Here is a 15879-nt window from a genome sequence, read left to right as displayed (position 1 = left end):
TAAGCCACCCAGGTGTCCACTACTGACTTCTTTCTAAAATTAAAAAAATACACTTATCTGCACAACTATTTCCTATACATATTTTCTATTAAAAAACATCCTCTATTACAAGTAATGCAACATCCCCTTCCCAAATACATGGCTCATTCTATATCTTCTGAGAATTCAAATATTAACATTATGGTCTGTATGCTCCCAATCTATTCCTATACGTTTGTATACATATGCATATACATATACATGTTTACAATTATCTCATTGTGTAATTTTTGTATAAATTGTTTGATATTGTACTTAGTGCATCATAATATACTGTTTAAGTTTAACAATGGTTCCTTAGGTTATTGCCACATCAGTTCAAATGAATCCTTTCTTTGTGTGGCCTTAGAGTAGTATTTCATACAACCCATCTTCTTAACTGTTTAACCATGTCTCTATTCATGAATGTTATTAGTTTCCTAACATTTTTCCAACAGGGGAATTTTCTATTCTTCTACCTCCTAATTAACCTGCTATTCAACTTATTTAAAAAATCATTTTGTTAATAGTGAGGCTAGTACTAGAAACACCCAGTGCAGGATTTTCAAGTATGTGTTGAAATGAAGCACACAGCTAATGTTAACTTGAAGGGTCTTTATACTACTCACTCCCAGTCTATCAAAACAGTTGGCATCAGAATACCCCAGCATCCTGGAAGGAGGAAGCACAAGTCCAGGTCTGCCAAGGAGTCGCTTGATTCAGTTAGGATTCCAATCATGATGAAAGGGTGTGGTAGGATTCTGTTATATGACCAGTTGGCAGATGAAGGCAGATTTCATTCTGAAAAAAAACTATTTAAGTGGCTTTTTCTGTGAACTTCATAGTTTTCAAAGTATGGGTTATTAATTTCCACAGATCAAGAGTTGTATTTTGGAACACAATGAGATTGAAGAAAGAGACTCAAAATCAGACAGAATCAGGGTTAGCAGTATCAACACTTAATCAAATCTGAATACAAAAAATGACAAATAATCCTTCAGTTTTAACAGGTGAATATGGGCTTTCATTTTTTTCTGGTATTGAGTTATTTACTAAATGTTTCTTTTGATAAACTTGACCAAAAGTCTAGCTCAGTTATTCTACAAAATCCTAGCATACAGTGATATCATATTGGAAGTACAGTTTCAATAAAGAAAAACTCCACATATTCAAAAGTGATTCAATACTAATGTATTCTAAAAATGAAAGCCATAGGGGCACCTGGATGGCTCAGTTGGTTCAGCACTGGACTTCGGCTCAGGTGTCATGATCTGGTGGTGCAGGGGTTCGAGCCCCACGGAAGGCTCTGTGCTGACAACTCAGAGCCTGGAACCTGCTTCAGATTCTGTGTTTCCCCCTCTCTGCCCCTCCCCCGCTCATGCTCTGTCTCTCTGTCTCTCAAAAATAAAAAAAAAAATGTTTAAAAAAATTAAAAAAATAAAAATAAAAGCCATATATTTGTCATTTAATGACAACAACAAAATGATGATGATGATGATGATAAGAAGAAGAAGAAGAAGAAGAAGAAGAAGAGGAAGAAGAAGAAGAAGAAGAAAAAGAAGAATTGGGGATGTATTGAGGATATATGAAGGGAAATATAAGTATTATATATAATATAAAAGTACATTATATATAATAATTATAAATATTTAATTATATATATAATAACAGCTATTATATATAAATATACATGTTGTTAGTGTCAATTATTATTTTACATCTAAAGTCTCTAGCAAAAAAAAAAAAGACATGTACAAATGTTTGCAATTTAGAGTTTTATTTCTAAGCACAATAATACCTCTATTTCCTTTTATTATTATGAATTTTTATGTTGATTACAGTGAGTAACACCTAGTTATCCAAAAGTAAATTTAGACTTCTTTCACATAGTAGCAAACATACTATATGGCTAACACATAATCTAGGTGTGTCATCTTAAAGTTTTAAAATAAAGAAACACATTGTAATTCTTACTATCTCTTACTGAGACATTTACTGCAGCTAAACTTGAAGGTGTTTTCTTAGATGTTTCTAGGTCCTGTAGTATGTAATTTATTTGTTCGTTCAAAGCAAGTGTAGTTGACATACTAGTGTGATTTTCTATTACAAAATATTAGGCAACTCTAGCATAAACTTTTTGACCTAAAACTGGGGAAAACAAAAAAACAAAAAACCTCTGCGGTTTTTAATTTAATTCACCATATACTGTTTAGGAAGTATTTTAATTGTTAAAAAAATTTTGCAGTGATACCTCCAGACCTTTCCTCATAGCATCAACACATAGTATGCTTAATAGCAAGCCATAATGGTGCAGTAATTAAATCTATCCTGGGATAGGTATAGGATAGCATCATTAATGCACAGTTGTCAAATATATCCTGTAGACTTTAAATTCATTTTCATATAAATACTCCTTACAGCATCACTATTCAAGGAGGTTTTTCATACCCTGATAGCCCCTTCACTACTTATGGCACTGTTAAGGTTTATAAACCAATCCCCCCTACCAATGTCTTACTTTCTTTTAATTTAATTGTGGCTGTTTATTTATTTTATCTTAATTTTACAGTTAGTGTGTAACTCTTAACAGTTTTCCCTTTCCCTAAAGAAACTAAGAAAATAAATGACCAACTTTAAAGTATATGTTTCTACTGAATCTTTTTTATTATGAAAAGGTCTTAAATTATCCTAATATACTATTTCAAGCTGATACATCTCTTCTTTCCATACCCTTTGTATTTTATTCATACAACCTTATATACCTTATATATACCTTACATAAGGTATACCATACAACCATATATACCTTAAATAAGAGAACTTTATTATAATCAAATATAGCAGAGTAATAATACATTTATATAACTGAAATGTAACTTAAAAACTGAGGTAGATCACTTAGAAATAATTAATATTATAATTTTTAAACAATGATTAGTCTTATCACTATACCCTTTGTGACATGTCAAAAGTCCAAAGTATAAAATGCCATTATTCTTTTATAAGAAAATGGAAGCCTCTCGGATGAAATTTGTCTCTCTGTGTTTGTGGGATTAGGAGTTAATAAATGAACTACCTTCATAGGATGATTCCTCCCATAGGCTTTTACATTTTCAAAACTGTATGTATTGATTTCTCATCTGTATTTTGATAGTGTACCTATTTTGTAATTATTCCTCAGAGCTAGTAAGTAGAGATAGTAAAAAAAACAACATGGGAGACAAAAGTCACTGTTCAGAATTATCCTTATTCTCTTCAATTGAACCAGGAGTGCCCTCCCTGTCTTTCTCCAGTTACATCAGATATAGTCCTTTAAAGTTAATAAATAAATTGAGTAGTTTAGAATAAAGGGTTTAGAGCTATTAACTATGTAAATTGAATCAATTGTTTAGTATCCAGGAATTTAATTTTTTAAAACTCTATTGCAAGGATATGATATTAATTCCCTACCTATTTGACAGAATGTTGTGAGTCTCCAAAGGAAAAAAAAAGTTATAATTCATGTTTGCATGTTTTGCAAACTATGAATTTCTACAAATATCTTTAATGTGTCCACCTCTGACATCAGAAGTTATTTACATGCTCTCTCTTTTGCCATTGAAGTTATCCTATTTGATTCCTATTAGAATTATTTCAAGCATATACTTTGGATATTTTTATTTTTGTCCCCTTCTGCTCATCACTGTTCATCGTTGAGGAGACCATGCTCACCTTTCAGCCACCTTTATGCTACCACTGTATTTCCAGAACCACCCATACCAGCAACCTAAACAGAAAGACCCTTAGATTACTTTCAGCTTCTCTTGTCAAATTTTCATTCTTTTGGATCTCTTCCCTCAGCTAGTTAGCCTGGTGCTCTTCCTCGTATCTTACGATGTCAATAGGAGATCTAAATTTAATGTGTTTCTATATCAGAAAATATTTATAGTTCTCAAATATCACTGCTAAAGACAAAAATAAATTAATATAAGGGGCTAATATCTAACGATAGATCTCTGTTAATTAATGTAGGGTCAAATATTTAGATAAGGTAGTCAGCTCAGATACCTTTAAAATTATAACACAGAATGAATATCTACTCTGAGTTACTAAGACATGTCATTTTGGTCTCTCCCATGAGGTAAGTTCAAGAGATCCTCGGGGGTCAGTAAGTTTATAGGTGGATGTCCTAAATCGTCTATTATTTTGACAAAATGGGCCCTAGTTTTGAGGGTCAAACTTTATCATAAATAAATTTATAAGGTGATGTTATATACAATTAATCATCACCTCTCAATGGTACTCACTGTTAGCATCTGAAAAACCCCATTTCTGATCATAAAGTTCAGAAAATAGATCCAAAAGCATACAATGACTCATTAAAATGACACATAGTGGGACATTTATTTCAATGTTCCAATTTCATTTCTAAACTTCTCTTTCATATCTCAATGACCATTTTCTTTTGCCTTTCTGCATAACTTGACTCACTTTTTAGCATCATTTATATATCTGGAACCATTAAGGTTGCTGATAATGCAAGGGAAACAAGACAGAGAAGATCCATGCTCTAATGAAGATTGCAATTTACTGGAAGAGAAACATACTAAAATAATCAAACAACTGATGAAGATAATTTCAGGTAGGAATAAGTTTTAAGAAGAAAATAAAAGATGGTAATTAAATGTCTGAGGGGGCATATTGCTTTGTAGGAAATCTTCTCTGTATGAATTCATCACTGAGGAAAAGATGTTTGAACTGAGACAGACACCACAGAAAGATCTGTGGAGCAGAGTGTACCAAAAGCAAAGTCCTTAGTGAGAAATATAGAATGTTGAAGAAACATAAAGACTGGTGAGCAAGATGGATAGTCATAAGACCCGAGGATGGACAGTTAGGTAGGTGTTAGCATTTGTAGTGCTTTGAGAGCTAGCAGAGTTTAGACTGTAATACACATTCAACATCAAGCCATGGAGGATTTTAGTAAAAACATAAAAAGGTATGATAGTCATTTTTTATTTATTTAAAAAAAATTTTTAATGTTTGTTTATTTTTGAGACAATGCAAGAGACAGAGTGCAAGCAGATGAGGGGCAGACAGAGGGAGACACAGAATCCGAAGCAGGCTCCAGGCTCTGAGTTGTCAGCACAGAGCCCGATGCGGGGCTCGAACTCACGAACCTTGAGATCATAACCTGAGCTGAAGTCAGACGCTTAACCAACTGAGCCACTCAGGTGCCCCTGATAGTAATTTTTTAAAGATAGCTTTGGCTGTTCTGTGTGGAATAAATTTAAGAGGACAAAAATGGAAACATGGGTGCAGTGGTTCACACAGGAGAGAACTTTAGTTGTACGATAATGGTGCTCGTCCTATAATGTTAGTAGAAGAAATGGAAGAAGAGGATGTGTGTACTCAACACAAGGTTAGGTGTGGGTGCTGAGGGGAATTGAGGAATCAAAAGTCATTCTGTTTTGGGCTTGAACCTGTGGGAGGACAGTGGTATCATTCCTGAGAGGGAGAAGATATGAGGAAGAATATGAATTTTGTTTTATCTACTTTTGACCTCTTACTACTCAAATCTCGCCTTAAGTGGATTTACACATTCCATTTTATTCTAATTCAATTTGATTCAATTCAACTAACTGTACACTTATTGAGACATCTGTATACACCAGGTACTAGCTTGAGAAGGAATTGTCCCTTTCTGGTCTCCAGAATTACCTAGAGGTAAGCCTAGAACATGCATACAGAAAGGTTTACAGTTGTCAACAGTTTAACATGTTTATAAAGTAACACATGAAATGTTATTTGCTAACTCTTCTAGCATTTACCAGGAATTTCTAACAGTAAAGAAGTGCCAAATGATTCTTCTTTTCACATCGTCTTCCTCAGCTTCATCCACACATCTATCCTTGCATCTACTACCAATGACACCTCACATGCCTTTTTGATTGTAGGTAAACTTTAACTTGAAACTCTATGGACACACAATGTGAGCCACAAATAAAAGCTAGATATGTTATATTATGTTTTCTAGTAACCACATTAAAAAAGTAAAATCTATAGATAATATTAATGACATATTTAATTTAGCTCAACATATAAAATATTATCATATCAAGATGTAATCAATGCAATGAGATATTTTTACTTCTTTTACCTGTACTAGATCTTTGAATTCCAACTGGTATATCACACTTGTAGTACATCTCAATTTGATTAATCCCATTTAAAGAACTCAATAGCCCTGTGTGGGAGGGCTATTATTGCATTGGGTGGTACAGCTCTAGAATTTTGGAACCATGAAAGGTTAATAAAGAATATTAGTAGTTCATATAGAACATACTCTTCAAGCATCACTGTCATTTGACTATCTCAGGATAGTAATTCCCAAGATAGTAGAAATCAAATGAAAATCTCAAGGAAATAGCATGTAGGATGTCAGTGACTGTTGAGGTAATACATTAATCAGTTTGAAGGATGAATTATAAGCATAGACTTGTATGTAACAGAGAAAGGAGACACAGCAGTGAGTCTAAGAGTGACTGAACAATAGCCAATAGATAATACTAGAAAGGGGTTGAAATTAAACATTGCAATGTGCTTTCAGGACAGAGAGACCACTATGAGAATGAATAGATAAAGCTTAGTATAAAGGCCAGGGCTACCAAAATGACAAAAAATTGAATGAGATGTTCTAAGCTTCAAGGTCATTGTGACCTTGGTGTGAAAGCAGAACAATGTTGGGGGCTGATAAGGATATTGTAAAAGTAAATAGGCAGCATGGTACTGGAGATAACATAGATTTTTGAATCAAATCACCTGTCATTCCTTATCATCAGTTTTCACATCTGAAAGCAAAAAGAGAGATTACTCCTTCCCTGAAAATTCTTCGTTGGAATTAAGGAATATGATATTAAGTGCTTATCATAGTTCCTAGGACATCCCAGGTGTTGCATAATTACATTCTTCATCCCCCACCCCAACTGGTGGGTGAGCTGTGCACAAAAGGGCAATACCCAATTGGTATGGTTACAAATCATTGAATGAGCTCCATTTTGTGAGCTGATAATTTTTATACAATCATGTTGTCATCTAAACTGCACAATGAATAGGTTGTGTCATTTTAGAACCCAAGAAAAGAAAACGCATTTTCTTCAGGGGTCAAAAGACTGCTAAGGATGTGAGTTATAAGCAATATTATCAACTCAAAGCAACCCACCCCCCATGTTCTTATACAGCATCTGATGCCATATGTTGATAATGTAAACACACATTTTCATTGACCATTTATTTGTATGTATAGTAGCAGTTGATACTAAAAATCTGAGTTTCCATTCATTAGCCCTTTTTCCAACAGGAACAAAGTTGTTCATTATGGAAGAGATCTGGGGATTATTGGAGGCTGTTTGCCTTTGGCTTTGATTTTAGAAAAGTGCAGCCATCTGGGAAATAAGCACTTACTAGCCAATAGGGAAAGTGGAGAAGTAAACTATATCCATCAATTATACAATATATTCTATGTGAACTATCCTTGTTCTGGAAAATGAAAGAAGTGATTCAGGGGACAGAGCACCTCAGCTCTTTCCCTTACCTCCAAATGCCCCATATTTACCCAACTCTCAGCCTATTTACAGATAAGCAAAGAAAAATCACCCTCCTAATTTTGTTCTTCTTGTAGATGCCACGTTTCCATAGATCCTGACATTATTTTGTTGCCATTTCCTTAGTGAAAATGGCAATTTATTAAACAGTGGCCTAGGTTAATGCACCTGGCCAAAGTGAGTCAGTTGTTTCTCTTTGCTAGAAGAATCAGATGGATTTTTAAAAACTGCACTGAAGTTAACTTTCATTCTTATTCAGTTGAGTTGTTTTCTATATGAAGACCTTGAGTTATTTGTTCAAAACAAAGATCCAATTGTCAGAACATGTTGAGAACATTGAATCCGGGGGAAAAATGAAACATGATGTTTCATTGATTTCTTCCCTCTGGTTAGATGATCACTTTAATGTAAGTTTCCACATTATTTTTTAAAAAGCCTTTTTGAGATAGCATATTAGGATTCCATACAAAAATAACAAAAGACTAAGTTGTGATTATGCTTAATCTTGCTATTCTATAAGATGCATGACCTCATGACATATAAACATTGCTGGCCTTAGAACAGTGCAGTTGTAGGAAATAATATACTTAGAGGAAGCAAAGAATGGGTATCAGTCCAACATGCTGGGTAGGAAAACAATATTGTTTCAGTTTTGGAGAAGATCCATTTTGTATGAAGAAAAGTGAAAATAAGAGAAGTACTCTATGAGGTTTACTTGTAGGATGACATTCAGCATAATTAGTTCAATAAAATCTGCACAAAATAAAAAAAAAAGACTCTCTGCTTTGTATATTTTGAAATTTTCATCAAAGTCTCATTTTTGTGTTATATATGTAGGTGGTCATTTTCAATAGCTTTTCTGTTTATATTTACAGAAAATATAAACTTGTATGTGATCAAAATAAGGTGAGTTTATTTTATCTAGGAAGCCTAAAACACTTTACAGATACTATAAAATTTTAATTTGTTTCATTTTCACAAGCTATGTAGAGATTATCCTCCACTCTCAATTATCCAAATTTTTGTGTGCTATTTTTAATATCATTGTCTTAGTTACATCTGATTATACTTAATACAAATTTAAAATAATTGGGCACCCCCTGTTTTTGTCCTTTACTGAGATTTCTCTTCCCTTCTATCTTCTAAAACTTTCATGATGTTTTTTAATGCAATACTTATAGACAGAGACATATAGTACTGGATGACTCCCTTGAATAGTTCTCTCATTATTCATTAAAAATATCTTCAAGCTCATCTTGGTAAGAAATAAACCTTGAGTTTAGACTTCATTCATGTAGTCACATAATATAATTCAATTACTGTTTTAATCTAATTTAGAATCAAATACTGGATCAATTACCTCCTTCTATATAACAAATTACTTAAAAGTGAGTAGCTTTAAACCAACCATTTTACTCTTTATAATTCTGTGGGTCAAGAACGAAGCAGGCCTCCTCAGAGTTGGTTTGTCTCTTCCTGTGGTGTTATCTAACACAGCTTTGCTGGGACTGTAGGCTCCAATGTGCCTTTAGTCACAAGTGTTGTTATTGCTAAGGTGTGACTACAAAGTATGGGGACTGGCTAGTTCCTCTTTGTAACCTCAAATCTTTCAAGGCATGTCCATGTCTTCTCACTATAGTGGGTTGGGGAGTCAAAGTTTTATACATGATGACTCAGGTTCCAAGAGTTCTAAGACATTCTATTACTTCTTTTTTTTTTTTAAGTTTATTTATTTATTTAGAGAGTGTGCGTGGGGAGGGGCAGAGAGAGAGGGACAGAGAATGTTAAGCAGGCTCCACAATGTCTGCTCAGAGCCTGCTCAGAGCAGGGCTCAAACTCACTAACCATAAGATCAGGACCTGGTCAAGAGTTGGACGGTTAACTGCCTGAGACACCCCAGTGCCTCTAAGAGATTCTGTTTGAAAGCAATTCGTGGAGAAGGGTAATAGATGCATCTCTCAATTGGAGGTGCAGCATGTGCATATAGAGAAGGAAGGAATTATTGGTGGCTGTCTTTGTAGACAACTGTCACAACCACCATCTCCTATACTCTATTCCACACAAACTGTTCATCCCCTGTCCCTTTGTTTATTCCTCCAAGTTAACCTGATCTGCTAAAATCTAATTTACCTCCTAAGGCCCATTTCAAATATTCTCTTACACATCAAACCTGACATACGGGTCTGACACATATCTTAGAAGACTTTATCTGCACCTTGAAAAGAGTAAAATTAAATGTCTTTCCTCTTGATGTTTTTGTTTACATTTTACATAATTCTTTTGACAACACTGAAAACAAAACTAAGCACTACGTCCAGAGGTCACTAAGTCATAATCTCTCTTGAGTTAGGAGCATCATTTGACATAGTATGCTACCTGCTGTTTCTTGAAACTTTTCTTCCCTTGGCTTCAGAGTTAACACACTGATTTTCTTGCCATCTCACTGGTCTTCTGCTCTTCATTATCCTCTGCTGGATTTATTTCTTCCTTTGGATGCAAAGTTTTGTAATGTTCCAGAGCTGGGTGCTATAACCTCCTCTCTTCTTTATAATTACCTTGCTTTTGTCTATACTTATGGCTTCAATGCCATCTGTAATCCTGAATCAAAGTCCATACTTCTCTAACTATAGAAATATATGTCTACCTGATTAGTTAACATCTCTATTTGAATGTCTAATGGATACTCAACATTTCCAAATTCAATGTCTTTATTTTTAATTAATTAATTTACTTATTTTGAGAGAGACAGAGAGAGAGAGAGAGAGAGAGAGAGAGAGAGAGAGAGAGAGGGAGAGAGAGAATTCCAAGCTGCATCCTTGCTGTCAGTGCTGTCAGCGGGTGCCTGATGTGGGCCTCAATCCCATGAACCCTGAGATTATGACCTGGACTGAAATCACGAGTCAGACGCTTAACCAACTGAGACACCCAGGTGCCTTTTTTATTTTTAAACTCCACTTCCATCTGCTGCCCTGCCAACTTCCTCATGTCAGTAAATAGTCAAAGTTGCTCAACCTTTAAACTTACAATCATCTTTATATCCTTTCTTTTTAACCCATCCCACATCTCAACCATCAAGAAATATCTTTTAGCTTTACATCCAAAATATATCCTGGATAATGTATCACTACATTCATTGTCTGAAACACCATCATATCCCAATTAGACCACTACAGGAACATCTATACTCTCCTTCCCGTTTCCAATTTTTTTTTCTTTTTTTAAAATTTCATTTGAGTATAGTTGAAATAAACTGTTGCAATAGTATTTCTATACATTAATTAATAAAGAGCAGAAAGACAAATTAAGAAAACAATTCCATTTACAATTGCACTAAGAAGAATAAAATACCTAGGAATATAACCAAAAAGGTGAAAGACTTATACTCTGAAAAGTATAAAACACTGATGAAAGAGACTGAAAATGACACAAACAAATGGAAAGGTACACTATGCTCATGGATTGGAAGAATTAACATTGTTAAAATGCCCATATTACCTAAAGCAATCTAGAGATTCAATGAAATCCTCATAAAAATACCAAGAACATTTTTCACAGAATAAGAATAAATAATACCCACATTTGTATGGAACCACAAAAGACTCTGGATAGCCAAAGCAATCTTGAGAAAGAAGAAGAAAGCTAGAGTTATCATTCCAGATTTCAAGATATACTACAAGGCTTTGGTAATCAAAACAGTATGGTAATGGCACAAAATCCGACACAGAGATCAATGGAAAAGAATAGAGTCCAGAAATAAATCTTGTTTCCATTATTATTCCCCTATAACCTTTACTTCACAATCACTCGGAATAATCCTTTAAAATTTAAGTCCTTGTGTTTCTTCTCAGCTCAAAATCCTACAAAAACATTTTGTTACACTGAGAATATTATACAAATGTTCTTATCATACATACATTGTTCCCATGTGCTTTCAGTTTTCAGTCTTGTAAAGCTATGCATTTTCTGTGCCCAGAAATGATGACCAGCATGTTCTTGACTCTTGACCTTTGAGCCTGCTAGTTACTCTCTCTGGAATGCTCTTTTAGATACTTAATAGAGTTTGCTGCATCACTACCCTCAGGTGTTGCATCATAGGATGGTCTTTCAGGAACATCCTATCTCAAACGGCAAACTATTCCTATTACTCGTTTTCACATAAACTAGTTTTATTTTCTGTGCAACATTTATGACAAATCAATGTAATATTTTATATGTGCTAAATTTTCAGAGAAACAACCTCAAAATCCAGAAGTCAGGGAAGAGTTCTGGGTTGAGAGATACATTTTAATTAAGTGATTAGTTAATTTCTAATTTTTCAGCATTAAAATTTCATTTTAAAACTAAACCATTCTATTGAAAGTATATATAACAAAAGTCTTATTAATAACCCTAGCTCTTCTCTCCTCTGTATTTTTAATTTAGAGGCTATGAGACAAAAATCTCTGAAATAAGTGTCTGAATACTAATGAAACATCATTCATTGACAGTGCAACATGGGGCAAATTTCTAAACTTCTCCAGATGTCAGTTTATTGACATTTAAAATGGGGACAAAAAAGCAACTGTTCTGCATTGTTTTTTGTTTTCTGTTTTAATGGGACTGTTGTGAAGAATGGGTAATGTTTTGAGCACAGTGCAAAAGTTATTATTAGCACCTACTGACTCCAAATCTATTTTAGTCACTACATTTGGATATTGCCTTTACAGTTCCAGGGTACCTTTCTAGGGGTTAAATAATTAATGACAGGTGTTTGTAAGGATACTTGGGGTAAAAGAGTGACACTCTTTGTTTCTCAGTTTAGTTTACTTTTCAAAAATATTTTTTATTTCTGTCTTCTTTTGGGGGGATAATAAAACTCAATGTCAAAGAAAGCAAATGAAAATCTATTTAAAATAATATAAATGTCATTTTCACAAATCAGCATTCATTAAATCAATTAATATCTGAACCACTACAACTCCACCACATGAAAATGTTTAAGAACAGATTAACAGATGTGTTGAATATCAGCAAACAAACTGGTAATATAATGAATTTAAACTCCTGCTTTCCAACATCAGTCCCCTCTGGAAGTAGAGGAGACGTTTTTTGTTTTTTTTTTTCTTTTTAGGTTAAAATACAATCATAGCAGGCCATAATCCTCACTTAGCATCTAACTCATTCATGTAGCTTGTGGTTTAAACCTGAAATACATTTCCATTGACATAGCAACAATAGAACTATCAATGGATGAAAACCATTTTGAATGTTCAAAAACTCTTCTGAGATTTGGGGCTTTCACTTTCCATAAAAAGGAAATGAGTTGGTTGGCAATGAGCATCATTTTAAAAACAATTATCCATTTCAAAGACTTCCTTGGAGATTGAACAATGAAATGTTATTGAAAGTAAAGAGAATTATTTTTTTGAATTTTCAAAAATGTTTATTCTCTTAATAGAAAATATAAAATATACTGCGTGTTGGCATCTAATAGCTCAGATTGATGGAAATTACATTAGTTTTGTAAAGAACTTCAATTTAAAATTCACTTTTTTTCATTATCTTATCACTTTAACCAGACATATGCAATTTTTCAAACATTTCAATTCAAATAGTAATGTGTTTTTTTTTCAAAGAAGTCATCTATCACCAAAAACAAAACAAAAAACCCAAGAGCTTTGGAAGGTGACGCAAAGTAACTTAATAAGTGTGCCAACTGCATTCTTTCTGATAAACTTCAATCAAGTGCATAGACTGCAAAGTTTTCAGTGTTTATCAGTTTACACTTAAAGGAACCCACCTCCAAAGCTTTTCATGTAAATAAAAGTGGGTCCAATTACTTCTTGTAGCTGTTCATCAGTAATAACAAGGTTCAGGTATTTTTAGGAATTCAGCTTTTATTCCACCGAAGTAGCTAAAATTCTACTTTCACTTCCCATCCTAGCTGAGTTTAATGTATACTTGAGTTTAATGAGTATTTGGCATTGCATATGTGGTCAATTTACCTTAGTTCACTTATTTTTTTTTTTAATTTTTTTTTCAACGTTTATTTATTTTTGGGACAGAGAGAGACAGAGCATGAACGGGGGAGGGGCAGAGAGAGAGGGAGACACAGAATCGGAAACAGGCTCCAGGCTCTGAGCCATCAGCCCAGAGCCTGACGCGGGGCTCGAACTCCCGGACCGCGAGATCGTGACCTGGCTGAAGTCGGACGCTTAACCGACTACGCCACCCAGGCGCCCCATAGTTCACTTATTTTTGAGTTTAGCTATAAAATGTGATGGTGGATGTTTTGACTATTCAGAATGAAAGGCAAAAATAATATGCTAAGAAAAAACTATGAATTGCAGGGTAATTAAATCATTTTTGACCTTGCTTAAATCTAGTTTGGCATCTTTCATTTAAAAAATTAGGGAAAAATGGGGTGCCTGGGTGGCTCAGTCGATTGAGCGTCTCACTTCGGCTCAGGTCATGATCTCATGCTTTATGAGTTCAAGTCCCGCGTCGGGCTCTGTGCTGACAGCTCAGAGCCTGGAACATGCTTCAGATTCTGTGTCTCCCTTTCTCTCTGCCCCTCCCTCAGTCACACTCTGTCTCTCCTTCAAAAATAAATAAACATTAATTTTTTTTAAATGGGAAAAATAGGTAAGATGTTTAAACTATGAACGCAAAATTATTTTATATTTGCCACTTTTTCAATTATCATAGAAATAATTTGATTATTTATGTCCATTATTTATTTTTTTTAATTTTTTTTTCAACATTTATTTATTTTTTTTTAGGACAGAGAGAGACAGGGCATGAACGGGGGAGGGGCAGAGAGAGAGAGGGGGACACAGAATCGGAAACAGGCTCCAGGCTCCGAGCCATCAGCCCAGAGCCTGACGCGGGGCTCGAACTCACAGACCGCGAGATCGTGACCTGGCTAAAGTCGGACGCTTAACCAACTGCGCCACCCAGGCGCCCCTTTATGTCCATTATTAACTTTACATTAGTAACTCATAATATTTAGAGGAAAACAAGAGCTGTTTTAGACCTGAGGTAAATTCTAGGTACAAAATAATACTACATTTTGTTTTCTCAGTGTAAAAAAAATGTATTGTTTATAACCATTTATAATAGTAATTGTAACCTTGTCAAATTGATGATTGTAATATAGAACACTAAGATTTCCTAAAAAGTATCAAGTATGTCTAGTGAAATTTTAACTTATAAACCAATATATACTTACTTGTGTAGGATTGAACTGATTTGTACCTAAACTGAAAAAGCTTTATTTTCACCATTGGGGAGGGCTGGATGTCTGGTTTTGATCACTCCTGGCCAGGATAAAGACAATGGTGTGCTTTTTGAAATCTTCAATTCTGTTGGCAATCCCCAGATTCACTTTTTGCTTATTAATGGTTTATATTTGCATAACAATTTACATAGCTTGGCCTGTGTGACTAGAAAGACATAAAACCCCTGCTGGGTAATTCTGCTTTGAGTTCTCAAGACACATTCCTAGCACAGATCTTGGTGGTTCAATTCAGAAACAAAGTGAGGTCTCTGTGTAACTAAGGTCCCTAGGGAGTTTGCCCATGGATGGAACACATTTTACAAATTCAATGACACAATTCACCAAACGTATACAAGGAGTCAGTGGAGAAGCTTGGATTTATAGGGATGATTATTTAACTACAAAGAAATCTACACAACAGTGTCCATAAAGTACTAAACTTAAATGGCACTTTGATACTCACACTGCAGGGAATGGCCAGCAAACCCTGCGTAGACCTAGGAAAGATTACTCCACAGTAATCACAAGCCAACCACAAATCTCTGTTGGCTTGTGTACAGAGGGCATATAACATTTCAGGCAGGCAGAAACAAAGGGTGCTTGACTTAAAGGTGAACAATCACAAGAGACTAATCAAATCAGAGATATACAGCAAGGGTCTCTGTGTCTTACTGTTTTGCTAAACTTCGTGTACAATGTATAGATAACAGAGTTCCCCCAAGGACTTCAGAAACACCTAGGAGGGCCTGCCTAGGCATTCAGCAGTCAGGGTTGTTGTTACGCAGGTCTCCTGCATTTTAAGAGACCCACACCCCTCACAAGGTCAGCTGCAGCCCACCAGCAATCTCCATGTTCATTTTACCTAGCCAAGCATTGTATAATCTCTTCTTCCTCAGTAATAACCCCAACAGAACACCTGGAGTAAGAAACATTAAGGAACACCTGAGCTTAGATGCCTCTTTGTTACTTAAGTGATGTGTGGTTGTTGCTTGTGATGGTCAAAACAGGTAAACTGGTTTC

The sequence above is a fragment of the Felis catus genome, chromosome B3 (genome assembly GCF_018350175.1).
Source record: "Felis catus isolate Fca126 chromosome B3, F.catus_Fca126_mat1.0, whole genome shotgun sequence".
NCBI classification, from domain to species: domain Eukaryota; kingdom Metazoa; phylum Chordata; class Mammalia; order Carnivora; family Felidae; genus Felis; species Felis catus.
The sequence above is the reverse complement of the archived record's forward strand: the minus strand, read 5'-3'. Positions refer to the sequence as shown.